This window comes from Paramisgurnus dabryanus, chromosome 16 (assembly GCF_030506205.2).
Source record: "Paramisgurnus dabryanus chromosome 16, PD_genome_1.1, whole genome shotgun sequence".
Lineage (NCBI taxonomy): Eukaryota > Metazoa > Chordata > Actinopteri > Cypriniformes > Cobitidae > Paramisgurnus > Paramisgurnus dabryanus.
Window position 1 is genome coordinate 2,812,395 of NC_133352.1, and position 10,980 is coordinate 2,823,374.

General features: G+C 42.8%; 1 pseudogene; it reads right to left on the reverse strand.

The window, feature by feature from the left end:
• Positions 1-1,152: 1,152 nt before the first annotated feature.
• Positions 1,153-2,385, reverse strand: LOC141280857 (uncharacterized; annotated as a pseudogene).
• Positions 2,386-10,980: the final 8,595 nt, after the last annotated feature.

Consider the following 10,980-nt stretch of genomic DNA (forward strand, 5'->3'; position numbering starts at 1 on the left):
AAAAAATACGTCGACGCAAAATATGCGCGTCGATTCGTCAGACCCAAAAAGGCGGCGCCGTAGAGTAGTAGCAACGCGAGTGGCTCCAGTCCACGCCGGCTTCACAGCAAGTGTGAGCAGTGCTTAAGCGGAGCATGTTTTTTCAGCGCCCATGTTAACAAGCATGCACCCCGCCGCATGAGCAGCGCGAGCTCGCGGCTCTGTAGCAACAGTGAGCAATCGTTTCTGCGTGGGTTCTGTTGCGCTGCTCAAGCTCATTTAAAGTGAAAGTGCTTTGTTTATGGTTTAAATGCTCGTGGATTGACGCGAAAGAGTGTCATTTTACCATAAAATCATGAATGTGATGCCAAGTGTGTTTTAAACAGTCATTTGAGCAATTTAACAAAAATCAATGAAATATGTAAAAACACACTGTTACCAGAAGACTGCGTTTTCATTCACTCTCTGTACAGCAGTAAATGAGTCCTCATCTATCTTAATAAACTTAAGAGAAAAAGATTTAATAATGTATGTGCTGCTTAAGTTTAATTTTGTTTATATCTGTCATTACATGGACTAGAACAGCACGGAAATAATGTGGATTAAACAAATCAAGTTATAAAAATTACACTGTGTGACCATCAAAAGGCACATTGAAGAGGTTTTGCTCATAAATGCATGCAAAATAAAGTCATTTGAACTTGAGATTTTTATACTGTTACTAAACAGCACAGAATGAGCTGCAAAACGCTTTATGAAATGCTACCTCTGACTAAGAATGCATTATTTTGCACTTGTATAGTCTTTTTTTATTTTGAAATTTCAAGAGCAATCAACATATATTGAAATGTTTACATTCAGATATGTAAATCAACATGTATAAATTGCTATTAGTTAATTAATGGGGAGATAATCGAGAATCGAATCGAATCGAAGTCGAATCGGACTGATAAAATGAATCGTTAGATTAATCGATGCATCGAAAAAAGAATCGCTAGATTAATCGTTTAAAAAATAATCGTTTATCCCAGCCCTATTTCAAACGAATTAAATTTTATTTCTGATCTATGGTTTACTTTTTGGTATATTGTAGCTACACCACCCCCTCTCCCTTTTAGACGAGGAACGTGTTTATAATAATAGTCTTCTGGGGTGGATTCGTTTAAACTGATGTAATCGTCTGCTTTAAGCCAGGTCTCTGTTAAACAGAGTGCATCTAATTTTTGGTCAGTAATTATTTCATTGATAATAGGTTCTTTATTGGTAAGCAATCTAATGTTAAGAAGGCCGAATTTTAACATTTGAGTTTCATCTTTTAATGTATTGTGTTCTAATTTTATGTTAATAAGATTTGTACGAGACGAGGTAAACGGTGCTCTGTATTTATTTTTTCTAGGAACAGACACAGTCGAGATGTGTTGGTACTCTGGTAAAAAAGGCTCTATGTGGTGGGATATATGTGATCTTGACATGTCAAGGCAGCTAACAGACTGATGGGTAAGCCGATCTGTCTGTTTCCTGACCTGGGCCCTGGATAGTCAGACAATATCAAAAGTAAGACTATTGGTCAGATTTCTAGAGAGTATAGCACTTCCTTCCGGAGACAGATGGAGGCCATCTCTCTTTAGCAGGTCAGGTCTTCCCCGGAAATGCTTCCAATTGTCTATAAACCCTACGTTATGCTGAGGGCATCACTTTGACATCCAGCCATAAAGAGACACTAATCTACTGTAAGTTTCATCCCCCCGGTAGGCGGGGAGGGGACCAGAGCAAATTACATTGTCTGACATTGTTTTTGCAATTTCACACACCTCTTTAATAGTATCTTTGGTGATCTCCGACTGGCGGAGTCTGGTGTCATTCGTGCCGGCGTGAATAACAATCTTAGAAAACTTACGTTTAGCATTAGCCAGCACTTTTGATCTAATGTCAGACGCTCTGGCTCCCGGTATACAATCGACTATGGTGGCGGGTGCCTCAATGTCAACGTTCCTGAGTATAGAATCTCCAATAACCAGGGCACCTTTAACAGATGTCTCAGCCGGTGTGTTGCTGAGTGGAGAATATCTGTTTGATATTAAAACAGGAGCGTGATTTGGGTGCCGAATGCAACTATGCCGCCTGACAGTCACCCAGTTAGTCAGCCGCCTTGACTCTGAAGTCGGAACCGAGCCATGTGTATTACGCTTAACACTAGGCGCACCCGAAACAGTGTTTGTAACATAAACATTAGCGGTCTTACTGTCCTCAACTAGCGTTCGGATGCGAGCTTCTAGTTCTGCAACCTTCTCCGTCAGCCTTACTACTTCAATACACTTAGCACATGTAAACCCCTCTATGCTGACGGAAGAAGCTAAACTGTACATGTGGCAAGTAGTGCAGGTTACAATGACAAGCGGAGTCTTACCGTTTTCATGCTGAGCGATGGCGTCTCCGTTCGCCCGAACGCGGTCCGTGAAGCTGCATCGAGACGGGTGCTGGCTCGCAGCACGCCTCGGTCGACTACGAGCGTCTGTGGTCAGGGTGATGTGAGGCACGCTGACTCTGCAGAGGCAAGGCAGCACCTCCTTCACAGCTTCCCGATCTGGTGAGGACAGGTCAGAAAAGCATACATCGTATGAATCTGCCATTAGATCGCCAACGAAGGTAGGTTTAGTAAACAGACGGTAAGAAATGCTAGCTTCAGCCGGCACCGACTGCTGATGCTAGCACTGGGTGTTACTAGTGATAAAATCGTTTCGCTTAGTAATACAATTCAGTAATCGTCAAGGTAAAGTATTCCTAAGATAAACTAATAAGTTATATTATATAGATAGGAATAAGATAGTGAAAAAATAGGATTTAGCTGATAAGCTCTACGGAGCTTCGGGCTTGCGACTCCTCTCCTCGTCTCCCTCTCAGCGTTTCACGCGCTGAAGGCTGATTGCCGTCGCAAGGCGTGTCTAATTCCACAGCAGATGCTGGGCAAGCTCGTAACGATAGCACTTCATGCAGCCGTGTGTAACTTAAAGCATAAGCTTCCCGGCTGTCAGCTCGGGGTGGGACCTTTGCTTAGTCAAACTGAAGTGGTCTTATGAACAGAATGGCACAATATTCAGCTTTCTTGGGCTCATTAGGGAGGTACGTGTGCCCGCCTTAAACGAGATGCCGCGCGTCTGACTGTGAACGCGCTCTGGTGTTAGGCTCGCTTCCGAGCGTCATTAACGATACTCGTTACTGGCGGGTAGCAAGCTCGCTTGAGGTTGATGTTACCCTTAATTTCTCAGAGTATTGGAGCGGAACGGAGGTGTGAGCATCATCGGATTCACTGATATAAACCAGCCATGTCAATGTCAATGTCAATGTCACTTTATTTGTATAGCACTACTACATACAACACTAGTTGACCAGTGTGCTTCACATCAATAAAAGCTCTAAAAATTATACATAATAGATAAAAAAGAATCACAACTGTAAAACACCATACAAACACAAGATAAATATACAACATATTTCATCCTGAACCATATGCTAATCCAAAAAGGTGAGTTTTCAACCTAACCTTAAAAACCGATATGGAAGGAGAAAAGCGGATACTAACAGGCAACGCATTCCACAGTCTGGGGGCAGCTATCGAGAAAGCACGATCTCCCTTATTTTTCAGTTTTGTTTTCGGAATACGTAGCAGTCTCTGATTGGCTGACCGAAGAGACATGACTGGATAGTGTTCAGTCAACAAATCGGAGAGATAAGGAGGGGCCATACCATTAAGAGATTTAAATACTAAGAGGAGAATTTTAAAATCAACCCGGTACCGTACAGGTAACCAGTGCAGAGAGCGTAGTACAGGAGTAATATGGTCTCGTTTTTTTGTTCCTGTCAGAAGTCTTGCCGCCGCATTTTGTACAGTCTGTAATCGGGAGAATGCTGTTTGACTTATCCCAAAATACAGTGAGTTACAATAATCAAGTCTCGATGTTAAAAATGCGTGAATTAATCTTTCAAAATTATTAAAAGATAAAACAGGTTTAACTTTAGCTAAAAGACGTAACTGGAAGAAACATGATTTAACCACTGTGTTTATTTGCTTATTAAATTTTAAGCCATCATCAAAAACAAAGCCCAGGTTCTTGACCCAAGGCTTTGCAGGTATAGTTAAATTACCTAATGTTATTTGATTAGGGGAGTTTATAGCACCAAAAACTATTGTTTCAGTTTTATTTTCATTAAAATTTAGGAAGTTTAATGATAACCAGTCTTTCACTTCAGATAAGCAAACCCTAAGTGTTTCCAAGCCATCAGTATTACGTTTAAGGGGTAAATAAACTTGGGTGTCATCTGCATAGCAATGAAATGACAACCCATGTTTCCTAAAAATGGATCCTAATGGGAGCATATATAATGTAAAGAGGATAGGAGCTAAAATAGATCCCTGAGGAACACCACATGTTAGAGCGGCCGCCTCTGACGAATATTCCCCAATGTTAACAGTAAACTTCCTATTTGACAAATAAGATTTAAACCATTCTAGAGCAGCACCTTTAATACCCGCCATATAGCCGAAAAACGTCATAAACCTCATACACGAACGTCATGAACTCATACACAGCAAGGAAGTCTGCCGTGAGGCTCGCGGTTTTGCCCTTTATTAAAAGGGCAGAAAAACCGGGGTATATGTGACCGGAAAGTAGGGACACAAGTCGGCAGCGCAAGTTTCCAGATAATGGGCAACAAAGTGTTTATTTATAAAAATTTGTGATTTTCGTTTTATTGCAGAATCTGTTAGTGAGATCACGAAGAAGCCTCTCCATATTTGAGATAGCAGTTTTTGTACATTTAAAAGCGTACATTTTGCGGTTGAAATAGGCTTGTTTTTCCGGAGATTCTAGCGTGCAGCAGGGGGGCGTCATTGTCTGTGTGTATTTACATACTGTATAAGCAGCTTGGTTTTCGCCCCCGCCCCCAAAGGGAACAGCGTGACTACTGAACAAGGATATTTCGCCCAAAAATGAAAATAATGTAATTAATGACTTATGTCGTTCTAAACTCAAAAGACCTCCGTTCATCTTCGGAACACAGTTTAAGATGTTTTAACGTTAGATTTAGTCCGAGAGCTTTATGTCTCCTTCATTGAAAATCTATGTACGGTTTCCATGTCCAGAAAGGTAATAAAAACATTATCAAAGTAGTCCATGTGACATCAGTGGGTCAGTAAGAACGTGTTGAAGCATCGAGAATACAGTTTGGTCCAAAAATAGCAAGAATTACAACTTTATTCAGCATTGTCTTCTCTTTCGGCTCGAGCGTGAAGTCACGTGGCTGTAGTTCCGTGTCACTGACTTTATGAGGCGCCGCAGTCAGATGACATCAAAGTACCGCGAGAGCTCTTTAAGAAATCTTATGGAGTAGTTTAATTCGACTCACTCTCGCGGTACTTTGACGTCAGTTCTTGCATCACAACATGAAGACAAACACATACACAAAAAAGGCTTGTTTGAGATGCAGCTTGCCTCGCCTGAAATAGGCGAGTGTAGCCGGCTGCAGTGAGAGAAGGAGTGAAAAAAGTGCAGGCAAGCCGGACGCTTCATGAATCTCGCTGTGTTGTGGATTGCAAACGTCAGCAATGGAAGAGATCGCGTTCGCGTCTTTTATCGCGTATTAAATAGATGCAATACCAAAAAATGCATTTACATTAAGAGGTTTATAAGGAGACTCAACAAAGCTGTTCAGTAACTGGAAAAGGCTTAGTAAATGTTGGGATGTAATCTAAGTCTACAAATTCGTTTCTGTGTGAAATATAAACAGCACACAGTACAAATAATACAACACACCAATACAAAAGTGTAAAGGAATTCATTAAAAGTACAAGACGGATGATTATGAACAAGGGCTCACTGATTCTGAAGACGATCTGAGCGACGATGAAAGCGACATGATACGACTGAATAATATCCCTAATCTACAACTGAGCGAAGACGAAGACGAGGAAAAATGTATCGGGCTGGCGTCAGATGAGTTGGACCGTAAGATATCAGAGGCTATATCGGTTGTAACATTTAAAGGTGATGAAGACAGAGAAATGTTATGGAAGGTTGTGTGAAATATTTAATAAATAAACATTAATAGCTATCTGTGTGTTGTTTCCTTATTTTATAATTACAGTTATAGGATTAGGCACTCTTTCATTAGAAAAAATAATCTATGTTATAAGAGTTTATTTTTTTTATTCAATGTACATAAGAGTTGCCTTAAAGATGCTAAGAGACATTTTTTTATAAACTGTAAAGCACATGGGGGAGCTTTACAGAGGGTACGGGTTATCTCAATGAGATGTAAATGAGGGAGGGGTGAAAAGGCACAAACTTTAAAAGCCGTTTTCTCAGCATTACGAATTTTGGAGTGCCTACCTTCAAATGGCCACAACTTCCCCAAATCTTATCAGATTTCCATGTGTTACACATCGTTGGAAAGCTTAGAAACTGCACTTTCAGAATATGTGAATAACTCAAAATGTCCCAGATCCGACTTGTGTCCCTACTTTCCGTGACTGGTCACATTTAAGAATGTACCAATATTCAGCGCACTGATATAGGACGGACTGAAAAAGGGGAGGTGTTTGGGCCTCAGCCTATTATCAAACAAATTCGTTCTGCCTCTGATTCTGTCTAAGCCAGAGAGAATGACAGGGCAGACAAACACAGTGAGCTCTACCGAAGTGAGACAGACTCAGGCCGGTTGTTAGGCTCTTATAATAAGTGTTTTTGGTGCTCCAATAGCGGCGTGTTTGCCCTATCGAGCAGACGAATGAGATTGCGCCGCTCCAGAAGGGGAGGGGCATGAAGCTCTGTAATCCTTGAACACTAGACAGCTGCACTTAGAGGCAAAGAGCTGTAAGACCGCGCGCTGACTCTAAGAAGCCGCTAGAGACCTCGCTACTGCGGGGGAAGGAGCGAGGGACTCCGCGAGCGTAGAACACGAGTGGCTGTGTTATGACAGAAAAACAGGGGTCAGACCCGCCCGTGTTTGCTTGTCCTATGCATCTATCTTAGTTCTACGGCTCCACCCCTTGTTCATCTCAGCAAGAGAGGAACAGCAGAGGGGGGCATGTAACACGGATAGAACAGCCATGCATCGTATGAACGGTCTTCACCCGGCGATGCACTCAGGGAATTCATATGAGGGTGCCAGAGACCTTGCGGCTGACTGTGTGAGGAGCGAGGGACTCTGTGAGTGTAAGCATGAACGGTTGCGTTGTGACAGAGCATGGGGGGGTAGCCCGTGTGCGCTAGTCTATGCATCCATCTTAGTCTCACGGCTCGCCGTTTGTTCATCTCCGCGAGAGAGGAACAGCAGGGGGAGCACGAAACATAGATAGGATAACCGTGCATATGAGAGCGGTCTCGGCATGGGAGGTGCCAGATCGGTGACGTGCTCGGGGGAATTTCATAGCAGAGAGGCTCACTCGAGCCACTGTGCTGGACGCAATTACAACAGTGCCTGCTCTTTTAGCTTATAGCTTATATTAAAAATATTGATCTTACCGGGCGGTCGCAGGGGAGACCTCGTCAGGCATATGTCTGCTGCACAGGGCTCGTACCACGGCAAGTGAAGGCTATCTTCGGTTCTCAGCCAGAAAGCGGCAGGGGAAGATGCTAGGCCTGGGTTCCGCTGCTGGGCTTGTGTCGATGGCGAGTAAGGCTTTCTTCTTCATCGGAGCAGCGAAAGGTTCGCGCTGAAGGATAAAATTTATGAGCTCTTGACGCTTGACCCCGCGCTTATATAAGGACGTGTGCATCCTACATCATTGGTCTGGATTTTTTACAGACGTTTACCAATAGGCTTCAATCGCGGAGTAAACAGGAGTTTCCGCCATAGCGTCAGCAACTGACGCAATGCGAGTGAACCGTATTGAAAGGGAACCCAGTGGCTTCGTTGGACGTACAATTATACACATGGAAAAGGTGTCAAATGTGTGACTCCACTTTTTCTTTCTCTTTATGTCCAGTGTGTCAAACCTCTCGGGTTGGGGATACCCCTGAAGATGATGGGGCGTTGTTCTGGACTTCTTGACCCCAAGTGCACCCAGTACCTCTTTGACAAGGCGGCTCTCAAAGTCTCTACCCTGATCACTGTGCATTCTCCTCGGCAATCCATAGTGGACAAAGTATTTCTCCAGAAGCACCTTCACCACAGTGAAGGCCTTCTGATCTCTTGTTGGAAAAGCCTGGGCGTAGCGTGTAGCGTGATCGGTAATGACGGAGACATTTTTCGGTATTGCTTGACTCGGGTTCAATGGACAAAAGGTCCATAAACATGAGGTCCATTACTTGTCAAATGAGTCAGTGGGTGACTTTCTTGGGCAAAGTTTACCTCTAGATGCACCTCGCACACAACTTGCAGTACTCTTCAACATCAGACTTCATCTGTGGCCAGTAGAAACGATCTTTAACTAAGCCATAGGTCTTGTCAAGGCACAAACGTCCTGCGTCATCGTGGAGTAATTTTATCACCATCTTCTGGTACCTTTCAGGTAAGACCAACTGAGAACGGCGGACTTTGCCAGGCGAAATCGTGATTCGGTACATAACACCATGCTGTATCTTTAACCGTTCCCCCTCTTTAAAAGCAAGGAACAGTTTGGGTGCTTTGTCCTGTCAACTCTGGATATGTCTCCATGTTTAACCCTCTGGGGTCCGTCCATTTTGGGACACTGTCAGAGGTTCTGACATGCTCTTACATTTGGTCTTTTTTCAGTTGCTTTAAAACATAATAATGGCAAGTGTCTCATACCACTGTGTTCAGCACAAACTGGGCTAAAATATTATATGAGCTACATGTATGTACATGTTTGTGTTTGTGAGAGAAAAAGGTTTATGCATGGTTTTTAAAAAAGCAAAAATTTTAAGTCACTGATATAGTCCACAAAACCCATACTAAACATGTTTTAACAAGACTTTCCTAAACAGAATCTAGTAGTCTAGAGTTTTTTCTTTAAAATGATGTGAAAATCATCCTGCCTACTCATTCACATAAACCAGTATATTGATTTAGAAATTGAAAGACACTTTTTGTTTAGAGGGGCTGTATGCGAGAAGGATTGATTGACAGCTAGCAAACAATGAGCTGCATAATGAACTGCATAATGAGGCAGTAATGTGAGAGGGAACTACAGTAAAGAATGTGAGGACAAATAAATACATGTTTGTTTGAGGTTTATTAAGAAGTTAACAATATAATCAAAATAGAAATGAAGGTCAGTAGGACATTTTCAGTTTATTTGGAAACAAACCCTATTCAAAAACTTAACTTGTATAAGAAACTGATAAACAACAGAGCTGTAAACTTCATGTGGCTTATGTTACCATATAACTTTATGTCCAAAAAGTGTGAATATGTTTTTCCACTTCATAGTTTTGTATTGATGAGAGGGATGCAGACCTGTAAGAGAGTTATGAACAGCTGTTAGCATAAATTGTCCACAGAAATACCCTTACATACATAAACTAAATTAGTATCTCAGATAAACATCTGCAATGATTAGTTATATAAAAAGCTGTTTTCAGATGACTGTTTTCAGATGCCCATCCCCTTATCGTCTAGCTTCTGTTTTAAACGCGTTTCTGTAAGCGAGTATGAACTTTAAAAACACATCGCATATGGCGTCCATGTGCGCGAGCTCGCGTCTCCGTGGAAACAACGCGGCGCTCATAATAAAACGGTGTCGCGTGTAAAGCGCAATGTATGGAATGCATTGCATGTAAACAATGTCATATTACAGCAGATCCCGCAGTGCAGCATTACTCAAAGTTGCCATGAAGGATACGAAGGTAAATAACTGTGTCTTACACTGTACAGCATGTAACAATGAAATCCGCCATTACGTGATCACGCGTCCTCGTTTGTAAACAATGCGAAAGTTTTTCAATCCGAAGCGTGCAGTCTGCTGAGGTTGCTTATGTAGGCTGAACTGCACAAGCCATAACATATTACATGATAGCAAATATAAATGAAGACAAATGACTTACAGTTTCTTCAGGAATATATCCTCCTCCATTGCGTCTTCCATTGTTCTTCTTCTTAGGTAATGTAAAGATAAACGCTTCTCTTCCTCAATGTCCAGACATAAATGAAGATATACCTGCTGAAAAAAACAGCATCAAACTAGCATGGACCAGCATTGGAATTATGCTGGTCTATGCTGGTTTAGCTGGTGGTCACAGCATACCAGCACCAAAACACAACTTATGCTGGTATGACCAGCATGGGATGCTGGTGCTAGTGTCACCAGGTGACTATGGGAGGGCGGGAACCAAAAGTGACGGAGAAAGGTTCTGCGAAGATGGTTTCCGCCCGGGCCCGATTTTAAACTACACCACTTTACTTCCTGATCTCCCTAGCAACGCAGAGCAGGAGAAAATGAGCCACAGGTGGGGTGAATTAGGCTGGCCGTCCACGATTGGAGGAGGGAGTGAAGACAGGCACATAAAAAGGTCCAAGAAGCACAAAGGAGGAGTTGTTTTTTGGGTGTGAGTCCCTTTCTGCCTTGGGCAAAATGTAAACACACGCTCCGTCCCTGGAGGAGCCGAAGGGCGCCGTTGATCCGTTAATCACTTATAGTGCAAGGAAAGAGTGCGGCCGCCAGAAAAGGGCAAAAAGGACGGGGCTGTGAGAATAATTAAAGGGACACTACACCGGGTGCTTGTGGTGGACTTGTCTACGCTGTGTTGCTGCTTTGCAGAGAGACCAGGCTGGTTGGATCGTGCTATTGGGGAAGAGAGAAGAAAAGGGACAGTCAGTTGACGAAGGAATATTGAGGAGTTTCATCAGAGAAGGAGTGAACACAGAGCCATCAATAGTGTAGCGAATAACAGTTGTGGGCAACTAAGCGTGAGTAACAGATGTGGTACTTATCTGAGCCATACTTGTACGAAGAGTTGTTTTGGTGTGTTCCTTTGTGTTTTTGAGGTCCCTGGCCCCACTGGAGAGGACAGCGTGGGTGAGCCGCGGGTTGACCGGAAGTAC